Source organism: Trachypithecus francoisi, unplaced genomic scaffold (genome assembly GCF_009764315.1).
Source record: "Trachypithecus francoisi isolate TF-2019V2 unplaced genomic scaffold, Tfra_2.0 Lachesis_group17, whole genome shotgun sequence".
Classification (NCBI taxonomy): Eukaryota; Metazoa; Chordata; class Mammalia; order Primates; family Cercopithecidae; genus Trachypithecus; species Trachypithecus francoisi.
In genome coordinates this window covers 9,217,416-9,240,502 of record NW_022681462.1, presented here as the reverse complement: position 1 = coordinate 9,240,502, position 23,087 = coordinate 9,217,416, and the positions used below count along the sequence as shown (strand labels likewise).

The following is a 23,087-nucleotide window of genomic DNA, read 5'->3' as shown; positions in this document are numbered from 1 at the left end:
GATGCCAAATTTCTAGCCAAAAATTGATAAGAGTAGTCAATAAGCCAAGCACGCAGAACTATTTGTAAAAATTTAGATAATTGACTAAAAATTTCAATTTGTATTCCCATGCCTGCAACCACGCTCCTTATCATTTAATGTTTTTCTATCACTACTTAGAGTAGTAAATATTTCATTCTTTCACACCCTTAGCAATAGCATACCTACAAAATAGCTGAAATAAAAATGTGATGACTTTAAGATTTACAAGTGATAATTATCTTTTTAAAAACATTCTCATTGGGAGCTAAATTTCCAATTTGTTTTCTCCTATCGACTCCTTGTTTTGTTTCAAGATCCCACTGATCATTTGCAAATGGTGAAAAGCCTCTTTAGCCTACTCTATATTTCATCCCAGGTGACCGAACTCTGCATTTTGATTTCTAAATGGGCAGATAGATGTACTGCAATGCGAACACAAAGAAGCAGGTTTATAACTCGGTACATTATGGCACCAGGTTCAACGCAAAAGGAAGCAGCAATGCCGTAAGCCTTTGTTTCTGACTCATGCAGATAAACTCCAGCATTTTCCAGGACTGTAATAATGCAGAATACGGAGGGGAAAAAAAAAAATAAAGATGCAAGAAAGAGAAAGAAAGAAAATGAATTAAAACAAAGCAACACTCTTGGGATGGTTTATGCTGCAGGGTATTTTCCCAGAGTTCTGTCCAAGAATAATCTAGTAAAAATGTGGACAGAGAACCACCGACCCCTGATTTCCCCCGAACATATGCAGCTCTGATCAGTCTGGTATTTCAAGAAAAACAAGGTCCTGAACCCGAATCCTCAGACACATAACAAAGCGCACTTCACAGCTGTGATGCACAGCGACGATCGGCTCCGAGGCCTGAGTGGGTCCCAAGACAATGCCTCCTTTATCACCCAGAGGACAAATATCTAGACAGCAATATTTTCTGCTTGAATGCTTCGAGCAGCTCGCGCAACTCCTGACTGAAAGGGAAAACTGAGCTCAGAGTGTTTGCTGAGTGATTATTTTAATTTACTACTTGATGTAAATCTAAATGAACTGACACCCAGCTCAAGATGGACAGAAAGCAATCATCGTGGAAGGTGGGGGGCTACGGCAATAAAGGGGAGCACACAGGAGAGAGGCTGATGTTACACTATCAGCTGAGGTTTGGCACAGGTTTGCCCAACTTTTGCAATGGCAGCGTAACAGATAGGGGGGCAGGCTCAGCATTCCGTTCCCTTCTCTCAATTACCATAATAAGTTCGGTAATTTTGTGCTGTTTATTTATCAGGCGAGGATAACAAAGGAAGCTGAGGAAGTCTGTTCTGGAGGCACCATGACAAAGCACCAGACAGAAAGCAGTCACGTGTGGGGAGATGAGCAGAGACACCACTTCTCAAGCACCTGATTATTCTTTCTCAGTATTTAGAAGCAAAAATTATCCTTAAGAAAAACAACTGCAAACGCAACACAGGCTACACAGATGAGAAAATGGAGTAAGACGGGGATTGAGAAAATCAAAGGGCAACTTGATAACGAAGTTTTAATTTCTTACAAAAAGCTATCTTTCCTTCATGTCCATTATTTGTCCAAACTTGCCAGTAGTGAGAAAAGATTTTTCAAAAGAACTGTTTGGTTAAGTTCCCCTTTCCCCTCTTTCAAGATAGAAGTTCTTTAGATACGGTGAATATTTCTGAGAAACTAGATGGCAAAATCAGAGGTGTGCCTGTTTAAGATGAACATCAGATTTCCTTGCAGTGCTTGTAAGATATTATACAAAGCACCATTTTTCTCTCTTGTGCTCTCTCTCTCTCTCTTTTTTAGCTCATGAAACACTGCACTAAACAGTCACAGGACCAAGATATAGATTCCTATTTCCAGGTTTGTCGCTTCTGTCTAAAAAAGACTTTCATTTCAGCCATGTCTGCCTAGCATCCCCTTCAAAAAAGTGGCAATGTTTGCTAATGAGCATAATCCTCGTTATTTGTAGCACTGTTATAAATGGCACAGGGTATGCATATAAATCCCCAGGCATGATTCTGAAAATATGTCCAATAGAGGAAAAATATATCACCACTTGTTTTCCACAATCACAATATGGAACCAAATTATGGTCTCTATCATATAGAGATATATATATGTGTGTGCGAGTATACGTGTGTGTATATATACATATATAGTCAATTTATATCTTTATATATTTATTTAGTGCATGCAACATCGATATATATGCATCTGTCTAGTACAATTGAAAAATATCTATTTCCCATGGATCTGGGTCACTGCTTTCCTAACTAGGAGCCCTCGAGTTCTCTGTAATGGCCTTAAACATTGCCATGATGGCTGCCATATGTGGTATGTAAAAAGAAATCAGCACAGTGACTCTTCTACCTTTACTTTTATCTTTTTCATATATTGAGGTTGTTGAAATTGTTAGTATAATTTATTTCGGGGGAGGTAGTGCAGCATTTTCCTTTAAAAAAATGATTAAAAATAAAAAAGGAGGGGGGAGTTTTCTTGAAAACTGTTGTGCTAGGTTGCCCTCAAAAGACTATGAGAAAAGTAACAGAAAAATACAGTCACCTGTCCAGATGCTGTAACTGTGGGGTGCCCAATACCTTTTGGATGATACACATATCAGTGTTATTTATGTAGAATGATAAAGCATTTCTAGCATCGCCTTTTCCTTACTTTTCTCTGGTCATTTGTATTTGTACATGTAAATACATACATATTGTGTGGGATCCTGGTAGAATTGTTTTGAGTTCTCCTTCACATTTGTTTTAACACCTTTCTGGTGCTGGCTTACTTGTGTTATCATTTTATATAGCATACCTCAAATAGTTAGTGGTAGAAGGGTGCAGCTGAGTGCTAAGGATCTAAAGATGATTAGGGTAGGACCCCAGAACTCAAGTTCTGGGGAGATTTATTGGGGAGAGCTTGATTAATGTTTATTTTCTTTGGAGAGCAGAGTGGAGTGGGTAAATTTCATCACATGGGTTGGGATTAGATACGTATGACCTTTCTGTAATCCAAAAATGTCATGAATTACCCTCTGTGTCTCACTTACTAGGGGAATCCCATTTTACCAATCAAAAGGAAGCATGTCATTGTCAGCAAGGTTAAAGTATATCTCTTTGACTATAATATCACAACAAATTTGCCTGTTATATACAGAACTTGCAAAATCTAGCTACAAATATTTAATACTTAACGTATTTCTTTTTTTTTTTTTAATTATACTTTAAGTTCTAGGGTACATGTGCATAGCGTGCAGGTTTGTCACATATGTATACTTGTGCCATGTTGGTGTGCTGCACCCATCAACTCGTCAGCACCCATCAATTCGTCATTTATATGAGGTATAACTCCCAATGCAATCCCTCCCCCCTCCCTCCTCCCCATGATAGGCCCCGGTGTGTGATGTTCCCCTTCCCAAGTCTGAGTGATCTCATTGTTCAGTTCCCACCTATGAGTGAGAACATGCGGTGTTTGGTTTTCTGTTCTTGTGATAGTTTGCTAAGAATGATGGTTTCCAGCTGCATCCATGTCCCTACAAAGGACGCAAACTCATCCTTTTTTATGGCTGCATAGTATTCCATGGTGTATATGTGCCCCATTTTCTTAATCCAGTCTGTCACAGATGGACATTTGGGTTGATTCCAAGTCTTTGCTATTGTGAATAGTGCCACAATAAACATATGTGTGCATGTGTCTTTATAGCAGCATGATTTATAATCCTTTGGGTATATACCCAGTAGTGGAATGGCTGGGTCATATGGTACATCTAGTTCTAGATCCTTGAGGAATCGCCATACTGTTTTCCATAATGGTTGAACTAGTTTACAATCCCACCAACAGTGTAAAAGTGTTCCTATTTCTCCACATCCTCTCCAACACCTGTTGTTTCCTGATTTTTTAATGATTGCCATTCTAACTGGTGTGAGATGGTATCTCATTGTGGTTTTGATTTGCATTTCTCTGATGGCAAGTGATGATGAGCATTTTTTCATGTGTCTGTTGGTTGTATGAATGTCTTCTTTTGAGAACTGTCTGTTCATATCCTTTGCCCACTTTTTGATGGGGTTGTTTGTTTTTTTCTTGTAAATTTGTTTGAGTTCTTTGTAGATTCTGGATATTAGCCCTTTGTCAGATGAGTAGATTGCAAAAATTTTCTCCCATTCTGTAGGTTGCCTGTTCACTCTGACGGTAGTTTTTCAACATAGTGTTGGAAGTTCTGGCTAGGGCAATCAGGCAAGAGAAAGAAACAAAGGGTATTCAGTTAGGAAAAGAAGAAGTCAAATTGTCCCTGTTTGCAGATGACATGATTGTATATTTAGAAAACCCCATCGTCTCAGCCCCAAATCTCCTTAAGCTGATAAGCAACTTCAGCAAAGTCTCAGGATACAAAATTAATGTGCAAAAATCACAAGCATTCTTATACACCAGTAACAGACAGAGAGCCAAATCATAAATGAACTTCCATTCACAATTGCTTCAAAGAGAATAAAATACCTAGGAATCCAACTTACAAGGGACATAAAGGACCTCTTCAAGGAGAACTACAAACCACTGCTCAGTGAAATCAAAGAGGACACAAACAAATGGAAGAACATACCATGCTCATGGATAGGAAGAATCAATATCGTGAAAATGGCCATACTGCCCAAGGTTATTTATAGATTCAATGCCATCCCCATCAAGCTACCAATGACTCTTCACAGAATTGGAAAAAATGGCTTTAAAGTTCATATGGAACCAAAAAAGAGCCCGCATTGCCAAGACAATCCTAAGTCAAAAGGACAAAGCTGGAGGCATTACGCTACCTGACCTCAACCTATACTACAAGGCTACAGTAACCAAAACAGCATGGTACTGGTACCAAAACAGAGATATAGACCAATGGAACAGAACAGAGTCCTCAGAAATAATACCACACATCTACAGCCATCTGATCTTTGACAACCTGAGAGAAACAAGAAATGGGGAAAGGATTCCCTATTCAATAAATGGTGCTGGGAAAATTGGCTAGCCATAAGTAGAAAGCTGAAACTGGATCCTTTCCTTACTCCTTATAAGAAGATGAATTCAAGATGGATTAGAGACTTAAATGTTAGACCTAATACCATAAAAACCCTAGAAGAAAACCTAGGTAGTACCATTCAGGACATAGGCATGGGCAAGGACTTCATGTCTAAAACACCAAAAGCAACGGCAGCAAAAGCCAAAATTGACAAATGGGATCTAATTAAACTAAAGAGCTTCTGCACAGCAAAAGAAAAGTATTTCTTTTTAAAAAGCAAACTGATGCTTAGAAATTACAGTGGTCTTTTGTAAGGGATATGTGTTTCTCCCCCGTGTTTTTGGTGAGTGAAAAATTTGACTCAAAACCTGGTCTTTTTAATACCATAGACAGACCATGAAGAAGAAATTACTCTCTTGACTTTTATAGTTTTATCTGACTGTGACTTATAGACATCAAGTAGCAGAATGAGAAAAATGCTGATTTGATTGAATAATACAAGAGAATATACTTGATTGAATAATCAAAATAGGAATTTTCTTCTAAGTTATCATTCCTCACTTATGCTAACTTGGACAAGCCTAAGCAGGGACTTTAATAGGCTTTTAAAATCACTCTTTCATAATACAGTAGACCATACAATACTGTTTAGATTATTTTACTTCCATAATAAACCCTCATTAAGTATATTTATCTAATGATATGACAGAACTTAAGGGAAAGGGAGCATAAAATAATATCTGCATGTGTTAAACATTAGCCTTTGCAGCAGATTTATAAATAAATTACAGGTAATTTATAGAATCATACCAAGTTTATAATTGCATGTTTAAAGCAATCTTCTCATGGTAATTGTATTGTATGGCTGACTCTAGGAAGAAATTACAAATTTATATTTCCAGAGTTTACTGAGATATGCTTTTATAGGTAAAATTGTATTGTGTAAAATTCAGGTTAGAAAGTGAAGCTTCTATTTCAGTGTGACCCATACTCCATTACTAGACATTTAGAAGGCTCAGCATTTAAAATTACACGTTCACTATTTCTAGAAGAGGTCATTGCTTAAATTCCATATTAATTTTCAAGCAAGACTGCTAGAAAAGAATCAATAGATGTTGTATGACAAAGCAAAACTTTGCCAATGCCTCCAAGATAAATGATACCCAGATTCACTTTTGAGAAGAGTGAAGGATTTCAACTGTATGTGCAGCCTTTCATTGCATGCCAGTTCTCATAGTTCCTTCTGAAATTATTTTAACATAAGAAAAAAGTGTGAGAATGTAAACTACCTGAGGAACCCAAAGGTCAAACCCATTGGCCTCAAATGCATTATTTATTGGATGCTTCCTCTTGACACCTTAGACGGGAACACTTAAGTGAATTAACCTACCATTGTGGTGAGAAAATAAAATATATTGTGCTGTCTACTTCTAAAAGTATAACATAACATTGTAGAGTAGGTTGAGGGTCATGTTAAGCCATACTTTCAGATGAGAAAACTGATAGTTGTGTGATAAGAATGAATAATTCATTACTTCATCAAATATTAATATTTATTAATTATCTGCTCTACCCAAGGCATTGCTCATGCTGCTGGGAAAACACCTGTGAACAAAATGTCCCTGCCCTCAAGGAGTTCATATTTCAGTTTTAGCAGCAAAAAAGTAAAATAATAAAGGAAAACTATCCCAGGTATAGAGAAAAATCAACAGGATAGGAATAGAATAATAAAGGGTGCTATTTTATATCTGTAGTCAGTGATTCTCCCCCTAAGAAGGAGACTTTTGAGCAAAGATCTTGATGAAGTAAGGGAACATGGAAAGATGCATCCATAAAGTATCTTAAACAGTGCAAAGGCCCAATATTGGGCAGAAAGCTGGAATTCACTAGGAAAGCAAATAGAGCTGAACAAAAAGGGAGAGGATAAAAGAGGTTGGGGATGAGGTCAGAGAGATAGGTGGAGGTTAGCTCACATAGGCCTTGTAGACAAATGTCAGAGTAGCAGTCAGCATATGCCCGATTATGCTATGGTAACAAACAACCCTAAATCTTGATGGCTGAAAACATGAAAGGTTTATTTTTTGCTCACATCATGTCTACCACAGTTAGGTTGGAGGCTCTACACTGTGTCAGCCTCATCCTGGGAAACAGATGGACAGAGAAACCACTGTCAAAATCATTGCCAAACATATTATCAGAGGAAAGACATCTCTGAAAGATCTCATATCAGCAATTAATGTTCCAGCATGGAAGGGACACATAGCACTTCCACAGACAACTCATTGGCCAGATCTAGTCATATAACCACATGCAATGATGGCGGAGGAGGAGAGAAGGGACAGGTGTGTGTGGGCAGGGAGCACAATTCTACCATGTGTCCACTACGCAGAGACCTATAAATATTTTGTAAACAGCATTCATGAATCCTATGGTAAAATTGTTGGATTTTATTCCAATGAGATGGGAAGCTATGAGAGGGTTACGAGCTGTTTGAGCTGGCTTTTGTGTAGAGAACATAGAGCTATGACAGTAAGAAAAACAGAGAGACCCATAATTAGATTATAACATTACTTTAGATGAGAGATAATAATAGCTTGGACTGGGGTGGTGGTAGTGGAGGTGGTGAGGGATGGTTGGATTTGGGATCCCATACAGAGTAGAGTTATGTCCTAGACTGTCAGCTCATAATTTTGTTTTGTTTTATTTTGGTTTTTAAGGTTGCAAGCCCAAATACTTGAGCTAGTACCATCAATGTGTAATACAACCTGGTGAAATATAATGGGAAGTGATGGAGCCTGTGGCCAAATTGGGCTGAGCATGTTCATAAGGACATCTAAATTCACTCTTTTCTTTTCATCTCATATTTATTTAGTTTTGAGATAGAGTCTCACTCTGTCACCCAGGCTGCAGTGCAGCGGCACAATCTCGGCTCACTGCAACCTCTGCCTCCCCGGTTCAAGTGATTCTCATTCCTCAGCCTCCCAAGTAGATGGAATTACAGGCACACACCACTATGCCCAGCCAATTTTTATATTTTTAGTAGAGATGGGGCTTCACCATGTTGGCCAGGCTGGTCTCAAATTCCTGAGCTCAAGTGATCCATCCTCCCCTAGGCCTCTCAAAGTGCTGAGATTACAGGCGTGAGTCATAGCGCCCAGCCCACATTCACTTGTTTAAACCACAGTATCAACCAAACAAAATAAAATTTTGTTACTTTTGTAGTTTGCATACTTCGTAATTAAATCAACCTGGTTAAAATGACAAATGAATAAATAAAACAACCAATTCCCAAATTCTGTGTCTAGAGAATTTAAATGACACTTTGGCAGATACATGGCAGCACATAAACTTATATTAACGAAGCACCCACCAGTCAGGTAAAAATTCAGCTTAATCAAGAAGTGTCAGATTGATTTAGCATCTATTCAAAACTAACTGTATAATTTTCAACTCAACTGAATTTAATTGGATTGTGTGAACTTTACGATATCAGGCTCAAATTACAGGTTGCTAAGACCTCTTCTCCACCTAAGGGTATTCCACCAAAATTTGGTGTGCAAAATTGAATGTGCAAAGGAATTACCTGGCATGCATAAATACATAATCCCTGTGTGCCATTAGATCACGGAGGATGGGGGGAACAGGGGATTCTACATTCACAGCAAGCACACCTTCCCAATGTGGGCCATCTAGGGAATATGCCTTGATACATCATGGCTCTACCTGATTTTTTAAACAAGTTGCAAATTTGACCTTTACCAAACATAGAAAGAGCTTGTACAATCTTATAATTCCCACTAAGTTCCTGAGCTATTCTTAGATGTATATCAGCAACAGCCCCCGTTACTAACATTTAGTGAGGGAGAGAACTCACAGAGAAGTCATCAGATGCCTTGCTTTGTTTGCTCTTTCTCTCTTTCTTTCCCTCCCTTCTTTCCTTTCTTCCTCCCTCCCTCCCTCTCTTTCTTTTCCTTCTTCCTTCCTTCCTTCCTCCCTCCCTTTCTCCTTTCCTCCCTTCCTCCCTTCCTTTTTTCCTTCCTTCTTCCCTTCCCCCTTTCTTCTTTCTTTTATTTTGTCTTCCCCAGTGTCTTTTTTCCTAGAACATTATTGAGCTTTTACAACATTCCAGACACAGCACTAGGTTCTAGAAGTATAGTATTGATCAGGACAAACAGATCCCTGTCTCTGTGTAGTATGTTTCTTAGAAGGAGCTTTCTTTCTAATTCAGAGAAGTGAGACTAGCAATACTACTACAGTGAATAAAAAATGAGGCAAGAATATTTTGACTAGCCAAATGGTAGTCACTACAAAAATAAGTGTCAGAACACTGCAACATCTCCTCATTATTTTGGCTGAATTTAGAAGAGTTATTTTGTATGGATACACTCTAGGGTGTCAGAAAAAATCAGAAGGCTCACTGCAATCTTGTTACAACCACCTGTCCTCCTCTTTTGAAGTTTAGTGCAAATAACTTTTCTTCCTGAAACTTCTCCAAGTATCCCAGGCAATAGCTGTCCCAGGACATCCAACACCCCTTTCTCAGGACACACATACGTGGGTCAACTCAGGGATTCGGCAAGTAAAATAAATGAACGGCATGCATCTGATAGAAATGCATATATACACATTGTGTGAATGTCAGAGACTGGAGCAAATAGGAGAGAATTGAATGCCATCTGTTTGTTTCATGCCAGATTTGGGCATCGTCAATGTTTCTTTAAGTTTTGTGTTTTTTTAAATGATGAAAAATCTGGAATATTTATGTAATTTTTCATTTTAACCCATTAGCTGAAAAATTTCAAAATGTTGTATGAGGCAAATAAAACATATCCACAAGCCAGATTGTATCTTGGGCTCTCTAGTTTGTGGCCCTGTCTACACACCATAAATATTGGCACTTGTCCTTTAGCACTTGAGTTTTATCAAATGCTGTTGCATTTTTAATCCCAGTGAGATTGTAAATTCCATGAAGGTGTGCCACTTATACATTGCATCACATCGCCCAGTCCAGCATTTGTCACTGGGGTCACGGGGACAGTAGCATAGGATGAGCAGGAACACAGTCCCACATCACTCAGGTTCAAATCCTTGCTATGCTATTTACTAGCTATGTGACTATAGGCAATTTTCTTAATTTATTTGTGCCTCAGTTTTCTTACTTGTTAAATGGAGGTGATCCCAATTATATCCATCTCATGGGGTATGAGGATTAAATGACTTCATATTCATAAAGCACTTAAAATAACACCAGGAACATAGTAAGAACTCTATAAATTTTCTTGTAAGTTAAATTAAAATAAATATGTAAATAACATATTTGTTATCTAGAACTGAGTCATCTACTTCTAATTTCATGTGAAGATAAAAACTCATCAGGAATATAAGAATCCTTCATTTTTATTTATATAAAGAACCAAAAGTATAAGTATCTGGCCCAAAGAATATTAAGAAATGTAAATCTGTTCTGAAATGTTTTTTCATATTGCTTTCTTTTTATTTACTTGTGTTTACATTTTTTAGAAGATATTTTTGTATGTTTTATGTATAAATGTACATAAAATATTCTTAACTTTTGAATACTAAGCCACAGGTGTATATGCTTCCAAAACAGCTGATGAACATCTGGGCCACTTAGTGTCCTGATTTTTAAGGTTTCCCATTATTAATTCATTAAGTGCTAGCCCATTAAACCATTTAGTGATTCCCTATAAATTAAAACAAACTGATTAATTGCTTCAAATGTTCTAATAAAAATATTTTTTAGTACAGAGAATTTCTATACTCTTTTTCACACAGAATCACATTAATAAACAGGCTTCCTGTAGATTTCTTCGCATTTAGATCATTGGATATTGAGGCGTAATTTAAGATGTACTTCTTATTTTAAAGAATGCCTCCCAATTCATTTCAAAGAGAAGAAGGGCCCCTCCCAGTTGGCAAATTTATTTTCACCAATAGTTATATAAGATAAAGCGGGATGTTTACACTAAAGCATGCTGCTAAGAAGAACTGCAACAAAAGTTATTTTATTTACTCCTCTACAATATCCCCATTTCCCCCAATGTAAAACTGAGAAAACTAAAGTTTCAAAATGTTAGATAAAGGTATTTGAACCCAGTCTGGGATATGGCTAAAAGAGAAAAAAGTTTTGGAATTTACTCAACTTCATAATTTGTTTTGAGCTGTATAAGTAAATGGAGAGTAACATCAATCCTCAACTCAATCAGTCAAAAATATTTATTGAGCAACTGGTACATGCCAATATTATTTTATTCTCCAACTCTTTTATTATCTATTTTTATACAGGTGAACATAAGGATTTTTTAGTCAATAACACACACTGAAGATTGCTTCTGTATAAAGAGCAGTGTTTCTCAAAGTGTGGTCCTTGGAACAGCAGCATTAGTAGCATCTGTGAGTTTTTATACAAATGCAGATTCTGGGGCCCTACCTCAAACCTGCTATACAGAATCTCTGAGGATGGAGCCCAGTAATCTGCATTTTAACAGGCCTTGAAGGTGCTTCTGGTGCACACTTATATTTGCCAGCCTCTGGTAGAATGGCAGAGTACTTACTAAGAGTTATAAAAAAAGAGAAGAGTCCCCATACACAAGCCTTTACAATCTTAGATGTGAGCTCACTTACGGGCCACAGCATTAGCAAATGAATTGCAAACTGAGACAAATGAGAAAGTTCTGAGAAGAGACTTGATTGCCTGAGGGCCACTAGTTTTCTCTGAAGGCAGCATTTAGGGAAATATATACCTTAAAAATGTATCCAGTGCATTATCTGATTTCCTATCAGAAAGTTTGAGGTTATGGACTCATCACCTGAGGTGTTAGCTTATTCTAATCTAAAAAACATACACCGTCCTTCCCTCACTAGCCCCACCTCCCCACATACAAAATGTTCATCTCAGAAGATCAGTCAAATCATCTCACTAGATCAGTCAAATCTATCTGTGTAGCTGCTTCAATTTATTCTTCTTATTGATTTCTCCCCCATACCTCATACTCTTCCAGGCTTGCAGGGCTCAAACCATTAAAGCATTCAGAAGCTAGCTTTGGTATTACTTCAAGTTATTCAAAACAGTCACCACTTGCTGAGCCTCTAATGTCTCATCTGTTGAATGGGTGCATTTCCTTCCTGATCCCTTCCACCTCTAAACTTGTCTATTTCCAAGGATCTATGGCATCCAGGCATATGGTGAGCTTACGTGAGTGAGGGGGCCTTAGCTGATGTGGTCAGTTTAGACAATGCCTTGACTAATGGCAAAAGCCACAGGGCACGCAGACACCCAAGGAGCTACTGGGTCAGTGCTGTATGCAGTAAACCAGATTCATCCCAGTAGTTTCATGGTCACTGAGCTTAGGATCATCATTCCAAGAAGGGGAAAAAAAAGGAGAGAAAAACAAGAGAACAAGAGATTGTTTTCTTATTTTTCCAAATTCCTAGTTTGTTCTACTATGGTTTTATTTAAATTCTAAACATGAAGAGCACCTTTTATTTGTATGTTTGAAGCAGACTGCTAGTTTTAAAAAATTAATCACAGCTTTTCTAGAGGCAGGAGGATGGTCAAGATGAACCACAGCAGTGCCTTGCAGCCTTGCGACACCCGTTTTTAAAGCTTTATTTGGAATGTGGCACATTATAATTGACAGACTTGACAAGCATTCTGGTTTCATGGGCTGCATGTCAGGATTCCTGCCCTGTATTTCCATATCACCAAGCACTTCCAGTGTGTCCTTGAACTAATTTAAAATCTCCCTGGGTTTCAGGTTCCACATCTTCGTTGAAGACCCCACATCATTTGCCATGAACTTGCAGAATCTTCATAAGCATATAGTATGCTTTCCTCTAGCTTTGAGAGATGTCTTATCTCTTCACCCACAATGTTGGTAACTCTTTGCTTATCCTTTAGAGAGAGCAACTCATGTTGTATAACTCATCCCCCTAAAATAACATGTGAACTGCATCAGTGAGTTTAAAAAAAAAAATTGAGAACTGGTGTTTTACAGCCACAACCCCAATTTGACTACATTGTTTTTTTTGTTTTGTTTTCAACTTTGTTTTTTACATCATGTATGTGGGAAAACAGCGTACATTTTCTTAAGACTTTTTAAAGCTGGTACTTAAGGCTCTGAAGTTTGCTCTTTCCCCTCAAATTTTGAGAGCTGTAATTAATTTCTCAAGGGGGAAGGAAGTTCAGAGTATCTGATAGCATCAGATTCCAGTACCTCCCATTGATTTGTGGCATACAGTATACCTTTAAAATAAATGGTATATTTTGAAAACAGAAATTTATTTCACATACTGCAGTAAGACAGAACAAACGGCTCATCTTGCTGTATGTATAAAGAAGCAAAATGTAATTGATAAAGATAATCAGAAGATGCCAGGTTGTTTTAAATAGCTATGAAAAATACAATGTGTGAATTCAGAAGAGATTAGATTCTTTTTTCCACCCAGGGCTTTGGAGAGAAACAACTGGCATGTGTAATTTTGTCCGCATTAATTTTTACAGTCATGGTCAAATAGCCCCACTAGACTGAAACTTGTAAAGAATTTTCTTTCTTCATTTGGCTTGATCATAGAGGAATTAGCTCCCTCAGTGAGCCAAGGTGAAAAGAAGCTAGTTTGGGGAAATAAGCAACATTCATAGGAAAGAGAAAGTTTGAGGCAAACATATGGTTGAAATGCTCTAGTCGATTTCAGATCAAGCTGAGAGAGTTGAGATCCGTTGGTTCAGGGATCCAGTTCACTGCACATTCCTACTGTGCCTGACTACTAATTGCATCCTATGTTTGTCAATCAAATATTTGCAATTAACAAAAATATTCCCCTAAGAGACATAGAACAGAGCTGGCAAAGGATCTGGTGCTTTGCTAAGTAGAGCTAGCTGCACACAGAAAATGAAACAAAATATGGTACTAAAAATATTCGGCTGCCGATGACACGGCTAGACACTCCCAGTCAAAACATTAACAAGGAGGATAGGTGGCATGGGGGGCTTTTCAAAGGGATTTTGTTCAAAGAACAGAAACTTTGATCTCAGTGTCTCTGACCCCTCCTCCACCTCTGATTCTTCAATCTACAAGTACATATAGTGGTTTAATTTAACTCTGTGCATAATTTGCCTAAGGATAAAAGTTGATCTAGATTTTTTTAACTCCAATTTTACAAATGCTCTACTTTCTCCCTCCTCCCTCCTCCCCACACACAGATTTCAAGAGAGAAGGCTGAAAAGGAAGGTGACTGGAATATTAAGAACTGGGAGATATTCTGAGGAAACTCTAATTTGTAAATTGGTAGAAATGCCAGTAATTTGTTGGGAATTGAAGACCCTCTGTATCCAAGAGTGAAGCTTGGCAGCTGTGCACTGTTGTTTTATAAATCAATATTACATCTGAAGGTGATATTTGAATGTTTGTGTCATTGGGGTTTGTCTCCAACATAGTTCTGTGATAAGAAATGTTCAAACAAAACAAACACAATCCCTTCCCTGTCCTTTAGGATAAAGTCCAAACATAATTCCACAACAGGGATATAACATTCAAATCAACTACAGAACTTCTGTAATTACATAAAACCCCATGACCACAGAAATGCAATTGAATTGAAGACACTTTGCAATATTCCCCAAGAAAGGACTGTGTGGCTGTCAGATTAACCAAAGTCAAGAGGAGGTGAGACAATGCTCACCATTGCAAAAAGAGCTTTGTGCATAATGAACAGAATTTGCATGCCTGTTTAGGAAATTAAGGTGAATCCAAGGTGACTTAGGGTCACATGAGGAGTCACAATGGTGACTAACTAGAAAAGTGAGCATTACATATTAGTCATTTGGTTTAAATAAATTCATCTCAATTATTATTAGCTATTACTTAGATTTAATAAAAGAATAATAGCTTAAGTGAAATTTTCAACATGGTCTGGTTATTACCTGCCCTGAGCTGCTGTGATTTTGGTTGCTGTATGAGGAAGGAGAGTTGAGGCTGAGCTGCTTTTTGATTGTTGTCAATTCCTCCATCATTTAGATAAAGCCCACTTGCACCGTTATGACCAGGGTGAACCATGAAGAATGGGCAATGGGGCATTTAGTACATTAACTCATTTTCATAGGCAAAACCGGCTACACGATCAGGAAGGGAAAAAAAAAAAAAAGAAATGCCATTACCATTCTGGCCTTCTTTACCCCAAGAACTATCTCATAGAGTTTACAAAGAAAACAGGTCATGCCAAGGATTCTAAAAACACCAATCCAAGCCAGAGATGGAGTGAAATGCTTCTACTGCTCTGGTTCAGTGGTTTTAAAATTGTTTTAAATAATATTGTCCATCAGTAAAATATTTTTCAGCACACATCTCCAGTGTTTCTGCAATTGTACTACTAGATTAGATACATTACAAAGCATTATCAAACAGAAAATGTTAAAGCACAGGATAAAAAGTAATTAGAAATCAATGCTATCTTCCTGAATTCTATCTTCTGTAAACTAGAAGATTAACACACTCCATTCTCAACAGAGGAGAGGCAGATGAAATTGGCAGGACCCCAGGTTTTCCTGAGTGGTCTGGGTCTAGCTAAACTGGAACAGAGATGCAAGTGGGAAACCCCTTTTGCTGCCACTGAACACCAGCACTAAGCCGAGGATTAAGCGGGGGGAAATGGTTGTACTTAGACTTGCAAAACTGTATGTGGAACACTCTTGGTTCATTTTGATTCCATCTGCACTGAACCGCCGAAACTCAGAGCCTGCTAATAACCAGATAAAAATCGAAAAATTGTCTCAAACAATTCTTTTTAATTATGCCCAAGTGCCATCTAATAATGGTTGAGATTGATTTATTTGAAAAAAATGACTAATTTACTCAACATCCTTGGTATGGGGGAGAGGGAGAAAGATGCAGATGAGTGTGAGTGTGTGTGTGTGTGTGTGTGTGTGTGTGTGTGTGTTTGTGTAAAGAAATCCCAGGAGAATCTTGGTGGAGGGGAGAGAAAGAAAAACCAACTTGACTTTGGCAGAAATTCCTGGCCTTGCCATGTGCAAGTTGTGCTACTCGGAAGTTAAAACTTGAGTTGACCAGGCAGAGCTCACCACGACCTTTTTTCAATTACTTCTGTCCAAAATGGGGACAATAAAGTCTATTTTGCAGAGTCATTCTGAGCAGTAGAAATTGTTTTTATAAAGTGACTCACACAGCACTTTATAGCAGCTGCTCAATACATGGTGGTCACTCTTGTTACATAACTGTACAAGACAATAAATCCTAGGCTTTGCCAAGAATATCCATTCAGTATTCAAGTGCACCAACAGTAATTACAGCAATCATGAGAATATGTTTTTACTTTAGAATTCGAATTCATTTTATTTCCATGATCACATTTAATCTTCATAATGAATTTGAAGGATAGACAGAACAAGTATAATTATCCCCATTTTACAGATATAGAAAGGTTGATAAATTATTGACATCCAGTGGTGGCACTTACAGTCACTCAGAACTTCTGCTTTCTACACCAGCTATGGGAAGGAAGCAGACATGTTTGGCATATATTACTTTCTATTAAGTAACTCAACCACATAAACTGTGTATGCATATATGGGTTTAAAAACTTTTTCATCTAAAGTTAACTCTGTCTAGCCCAGTCTTTTCCTCTCTCTCTCTCTCTCTAGTCTCTTCATCACCCAACACATTCCTTGGTAATAAAACAAATATCACAATATAATGAATTAAAGAAATGAATAAAGCATCTGTTGCATGTGTTCTCTATTAAAACTTTGCTTTGGCTGTTATTTTGAGACATAATAAATAGCAAATGCCTCTATCTTCTGCTAAGTATATGTTTTTGTTTTTGTTTTTCTTTCACCAACTTAAAAGTTGAATGATGTCAATATAGTTTACAAAACAGATGGTGGGGGGAGAGGAAAGATTGAGAGAGAGGGAGGGAGAGAGAGAGAGAGAGGGAGAGAGAGAGAGAGAGGAAAGAAAACAAACAAGTAAAAAAACCCAGAGGCATTTCATATCCACCAAGGAAACTCTCAGCTCTCCCACATAATAAATAATGTTACAAACAATGCACTACACTTAAGAAATATTGACTTGTTTCCTGGCTGTTTTGAAGCAAGATAGAAAGCCTGTTGTCCGTTATCTCCATTTTGGTGTCCATACTAGTTTGAATGGTGTTCCCCAAAAATTCATGTCCACTTGAACCTCAGAATGTTACCTTATTTAGAAATAGGGGTTTTATGGATGTAATTCGTTAAAATAAGGTCATACTGGATTAGGGTGGCCCTAAATTTATTATGAGCTGGTGTCCTTATAAGAAGAGAAGAGGACAAACAGAACCAGAGACACACACAAGGGAAGAGGGTCGTCTGGGAATGGAGGCAGAAATTCGAGTGACGTAGCTATCAGAGAAGGAATGCCAGGGATTCTCAGCAACCACAGAAGCTAGGAAGAGGCAAAGGAGGTTCTACCCTAGAGTCTTTGGATGGAGTGCAGCCCTGCTGATCCCTTGATTTTGGACTTCCAGCCTCTAGGACTGTGAGAGGATACATTTCTGTTTTGACTACTCAGCTGACAGCAATTTGTTATGGCAGCCCTAGGTGATAATGCAGTGTCCAAATGTATTACTGTTACAGAAATGAGCTTGTGTGTTCATGTTTTATGCCATGTCTTAGTGGCTATTTAATTCCTTAAGGTGACTGTCCCCACGCAGTTTGATAAGAACGTTGACAGACACCAAGAGTCCAGGTCATTTCTATCTTCATGTAAATAATATGAACCAATTCTGGAATAACTTTCACTGATTGATTCCCTTTACCAAACAAACTAACAAGAACAAAACCAAAATTAACTCATAAATTCCATTTTTGTTTCACAGTAAGAAATTATAAGACACCAGTTTCCAAAGTAACTACGAGCTTTGGATTTTAGATTTGTTTGCTATTGTCCTTTGTACAACATTTGAAATATAATTTTATGGCCCAGCACTGTTAGCCAAATGTTAACCTTCACCCACAAATCCCAAAGACCTGTTAAGACCAAAAACTGATTTGGGTTCCTACTAGAATTTCTCTACCTGCACATCACAATTTTGACCTCAGTCCTGACCAGGTCACCTTCCCAGATTACACACCCCTCATAACTTCTTAAACAGATGCCTTTGTAATACTCATAACCTTTCCCACACTTTTAAGTACATATGTCTGGGGTGAAGGAGGGAATCTGAAGCTGTATTCTTACGGCTTCAAGATTCATGGAGATACAGATCTATTTTTTTTTTAAGTAAGGCATTTTCTGAAGAACAGATGCTGAAAATCTTCTGCCTCCAACACCCTTCTTGCAGCATTTTAGCACACAATGAAGCCTCTTTCTAACATGGTGATGAAGTCTTTTGAGGGGTTCTGGGATTGGGAATTTTGCTCACTTTGCTTTTATGCTGTTTTCCAGGAGGCCATTTCTATGTATTTTAATTCCATGGTCCTTATGATTTGCCGAGGGTCCTCTCCCAGCCTATCATGGGCACAATATAACCAAAGATTAGGCAGAGTGGAGAGAATTAACATGGCTATCATCTTTTAGATGTTTACTATTTGCTAAGCACTGCAGTATACGCTCCATATACTTATCTCTTTATTTCTCACCTCTGAGTTAAGCATTATCATCCTCTTTTTAGATAAAACAACTGAAGCTCAGAGAGGTGAAGTGATTTGATCACTAATAGCTCATAGCTAATCAAATGCACTTTACTTCAGTCATCTAGACAGCGTGAGAAGATTGCTGTACATCGTGAAAGCTGGGGGATCTCTAGGAAACCCTTGGGTAAGGGCTGCCTTAGGCCGGGAGCCAGACCTGCATAGAGGTAGATAGGTTGGGGGAGGCCTCCAATGCCTGTAGTTAAGAAAGAGAGTCCTGTATGCTAAGGCTTATTTGAAAATCCACTAACAAAGAGATGCCAGTGTTCACTGACAACCATACTGGTCAGAGAAAACACCCTTAGTGTATTTGGCAGCATATGGTATATGTAACACATGTGAGTCAGATGCTTTTAAATCCAGGATGGCTTCAAAGGCAAAAATATCAGGATTTGTAACGAGCTTTAGATCTACTCAGAATCCCATCTGAAGGTCAGCTGAGTCCTCTACAGCAAGAAGAGTACTAGACTGAGCCCTTGGGGTGATTCATTAGTTAGCCCTAGTTGCAGTATTGCTGCATAACAACCACAGACCTTGGTGGTATATAATGATATTACTTTGGCTCATTATCTATAAGGCCTGGACCGGACATGGCTGTTCTTACTGTATTCACTCATGGATTTGCAGAGATCTATAGATCAGCTGGGTAGTTCTGCTGATCTTGCCTGGATTTCCTCATATGTCTGGGGGAAGGTTGGCTATTGACTGATCTAGGATCTACATCAGCATAGATGTCTGGGGTAGCATGGCTCAGTTCCAAGTCTCTCATCCTCCAGCAGAGTGACCCAGACATGTTTTCCTGCTGATGACAGAGGACAAGAATGGGCAAGTCCCATCGTTCAACCTTTCTCAAGCCTCTGTTTGCTCCATATTTGTGGTTATCCCATTGGCCATGCAAGTCACATGGCCTTACAGTGGCTCAGAGTGGCAAGCTACTGCACAGTCACATGGAAAAGCCATGGACACAGGAGGGTAAATAACTGGGGAATTAATCAACCACTGGAGATTTTGACTCTACAAAGGCAATGGAGTACCTTGAGGAATTCCACCACAGTTTATTCATTTTATAATCTCAGCCCCTGTGATATAAGCTCAATAAATGCTTTATCCATGAATGAATGAAGATACATGACTGAATGAATGAATGGCAGTCCCACTCTGAAGTAGGCTGGGCTATCTTGCTACTTTTTGGAGAAAAATTGTACTTACTTTAATCTAATAGCACAGAGGGAAATAACTATGTTCTATTACTAAACAGATTTACTTTTTTTTTTTCTCTCTCAGAAAATTTCCTACTCTAAATAAAACAACAGAATTCCTGGGCACTATTCATGTTAGAGTGCTATGGAAGCACCCCAAACAAAACACAAGAATATTTTGGGGAAGAAAACAGATCAAATTGTGCTGAATCCAGCTTCTAGCCTCAGCCTGATGTTGTGCTGGATTAGCTATGCCCCCGTCAGGCAATTATATGGGACTCGTAACACGTCTTCAGTTCTGTGTTCATTTTCATAATAAACCTCTGGTTTCACTTCCTCTAGCACTGTTTTCTCTAAGATTTACCATTTGAGAGTAACAAACACTAAATAGAACAAGTATTTCTGCTGAGTTAAAGCTCAACCATTCAAGTTACATTTTCATGGTTCTATCTCGGTGTCTGTAGCTTCCCACCTAGAATCTATATTTCTTGCCTACAGTAGTTATAGCATCTGTCTGGCTGCACTCTAATCCTATATTTTTTAGCAGCATGGAAGAAAGGTGGGATAGAAGCAGTCTGTAAATTTGGCTAGAAATGTGTCTTTCAGTGTGTTGCCTCTTTAGAAACAAAAAAAGTATTTTGAGCCTGCCACAAAACATGGTTGTGCTGGTTTGAAAAGACACCACAGAGGTGTGTTCAACTTGGAGACACACGTGATGGAGCTAATGAAAGAAATACAGCGTTTTGACCTTTAAAAAGAAGTATGATTATATTAGCATCTTTCCAAGAATTAGGTAGCTTAGGTCATATTAATCTTAGAGTTTCAATACCAGGGAATAGCTGGAAACCTTTCTTCCCCACCAAGTTGCACTTAAAGTTTTGATCCTTGGGAGCCAGCAGTAATGTGTGATAAATAGCAATCAGCTCCTTCACTCTGGGCCTCAGAGCCTGCCCAGGGGCTCTATGCTGCCCCACCGAGCTACTCTGGAGGCAGATGATGCCTTTTTAAATAGCACATTAATATTAAAAATAGTTCGGAACAGATCAAGGGCAAAGCCACTCATTCCTTCACAGGAATTTAAGCCTCATGTACAACGCATGCCACTTCCTCATATGTGTCAGATGGTCCTGACCTCTCAAAACACAGATTCAGCCCACATGAGTGGAGATTAACACATGTGGCAATAGTGGATGGTGACAATGCCTCAAAAACAGGTGTCTGGCAGTGAGTGCCTGGTGTATGAGAGAATACTCACGGAAAGACAATATGTCCTTTTTTAAAATCAATGCAGTAGAGCTTTAATTCAGAGGCCATTTTGTCATCCTAAACAAATCTCTGTTACTGGAATCTCACTGTTTCTTTCCTCCAGGGAAAGTGGAGGAAAAAAAAAAAGTCTGTACATTTTCCTCAACCTCCCTCCCATTTGTCCTTGAAATCTTCTCTGTATTCTGTTCTTCCTTGACCATGGTTCAGAAACAGAATGGGCTCTGGCTTAGATACTGCCCTCTGGCATCTCCACCCTCAGAATCTGTGAAATGGCCCCAATGCCCCATGTCAGATGCCAGTGGCCCCACTTGAGTGCTAGCCTTCTCCTAACAGGAAGTGTGTCTTACCCCACTGTGTTTGTTGACAGAATAAATATGAAGAGAAAAGTTACACATGAAAATCTTTGTACATTTTACAAATTCTATGACATTAATTCTAAGATATTAACTTGATGGCTATTAGCAGACATCTCATCTCCACTGCTCCAGGGAATCTGGGAGGGAAAGATGAGTAAGATGAAAGATCAGATAGGCTGACAAAGGTTAGGTTCTCCAGACGTAGAACCTAAGTGAAGTTTGGGTGCAAGGTGTTTATCAGGAGTGAATGCCTGTGAACAGAAGGGAGAAGATGAAGGAATGGGCAGAGACAGAAGCCTAACTGCTATGCAGGCTCAATGAGTCCTAGACCAACCTGTTTGGCTCTTGATGCCCTGGCCTCACTCAGTCACTGGATGTGAGCTGCCATCAGAGAAGCAGGATGTCCAACAAGGTGGGCTTGCCACCTGAACAGGACCTGAAAGTGCTCATAGCTGGAGGCAGTCTGCTCACTCCACTCCCCAGTGCTGGACAGCAAGTTCTTCCTTGAAGTGTAATCTGGGCAACTCATCTTCATGTATACCACAAGCCTCAGTGACTATGCCTAAATACCCAAAGCTTGTAGAGTTAGTGCCATAGAACTGAGAACTAAAGAGAGCTGTGCTGATGAACAGAAATGAGTTTGACTGATCTGCCAGATAGAAAGCGGCACCAGCAATTATGAGGTCTTGGGAGGCAAAACAGCCTTAAATGTGGGGCAAGACAGGTCTGGGAGGCAAGACAGCCCTAAAGCCAAGGATGGGGGTGAGGATGAGGGTTCATACAATGCAGTCCCCATCTAACTAGTCACTTTTTCCAAAAAGCAAAGCAAAACACAGCAACAACAACAAAAATTATAAGCGTCTTGAAGTTGGGATTAAACTCATCCATCACTGAAAGTTGGAAGCCATGGTCTTCTCAACCAGGAATTAAAAGTTATAATGAGCATAGAACATGTTAGGTTCAGGAATCTACCTGTTCCCTTTGATAGCTGTGAAAGGAGCTTCTCATATGTTTGATGTATATTTTATGAGCAGTTGAACATTTTATATCAGAACCTATGAATATGTGTCTGTGTATGGGCATTGTATATATATCTCAGCAGATATTATGCCAGTTGGATTCCGATTCATAAGGAAATTACAAAAGCATTATTTTAAATTTTTTTCTCAAAAGTAAAATTACTGGGCATAATTTTAAAAGTCTTTATTAAATATCCGGCCTTTAGAGTTTCTTATTGCTTTCTTCAGGGACACTCAATATTCCTGGAATAATTACATATCTTTAAATACAAATAGGAAATGTGCTCATTTTGAGATCTCAGGAACTTGACATTGAAAAACCTTTGACTATTCCAAATGTTGGCATTAATATTTACTATAACTGTTGTTAAACTAAACTTTACTATCAATGCTATAAATAGTAATTCAATTTTAGGGAGATGACAGGATGATCTGGTGAGCTTTGACCATACAAAATGAGGGTTAAATAGCCTTCTTAGATAGTATTAGCATGTATGTAGTATTAATGATGC

The 23,087-nt window shown here is 38.5% G+C and overlaps 1 long non-coding RNA gene across 1 annotated transcript; it reads left to right on the top strand.

Moving 5' to 3' along the window:
* Positions 1 to 402: 402 nt before the first annotated feature.
* On the top strand, positions 403 to 14,567 carry LOC117062922. The gene is made up of 4 exons (XR_004428627.1): positions 403 to 525; positions 1,302 to 1,506; positions 12,812 to 12,927; positions 14,257 to 14,567. It is a non-coding gene; the product is annotated as an uncharacterized LOC117062922 (long non-coding RNA).
* Positions 14,568 to 23,087: the final 8,520 nt, after the last annotated feature.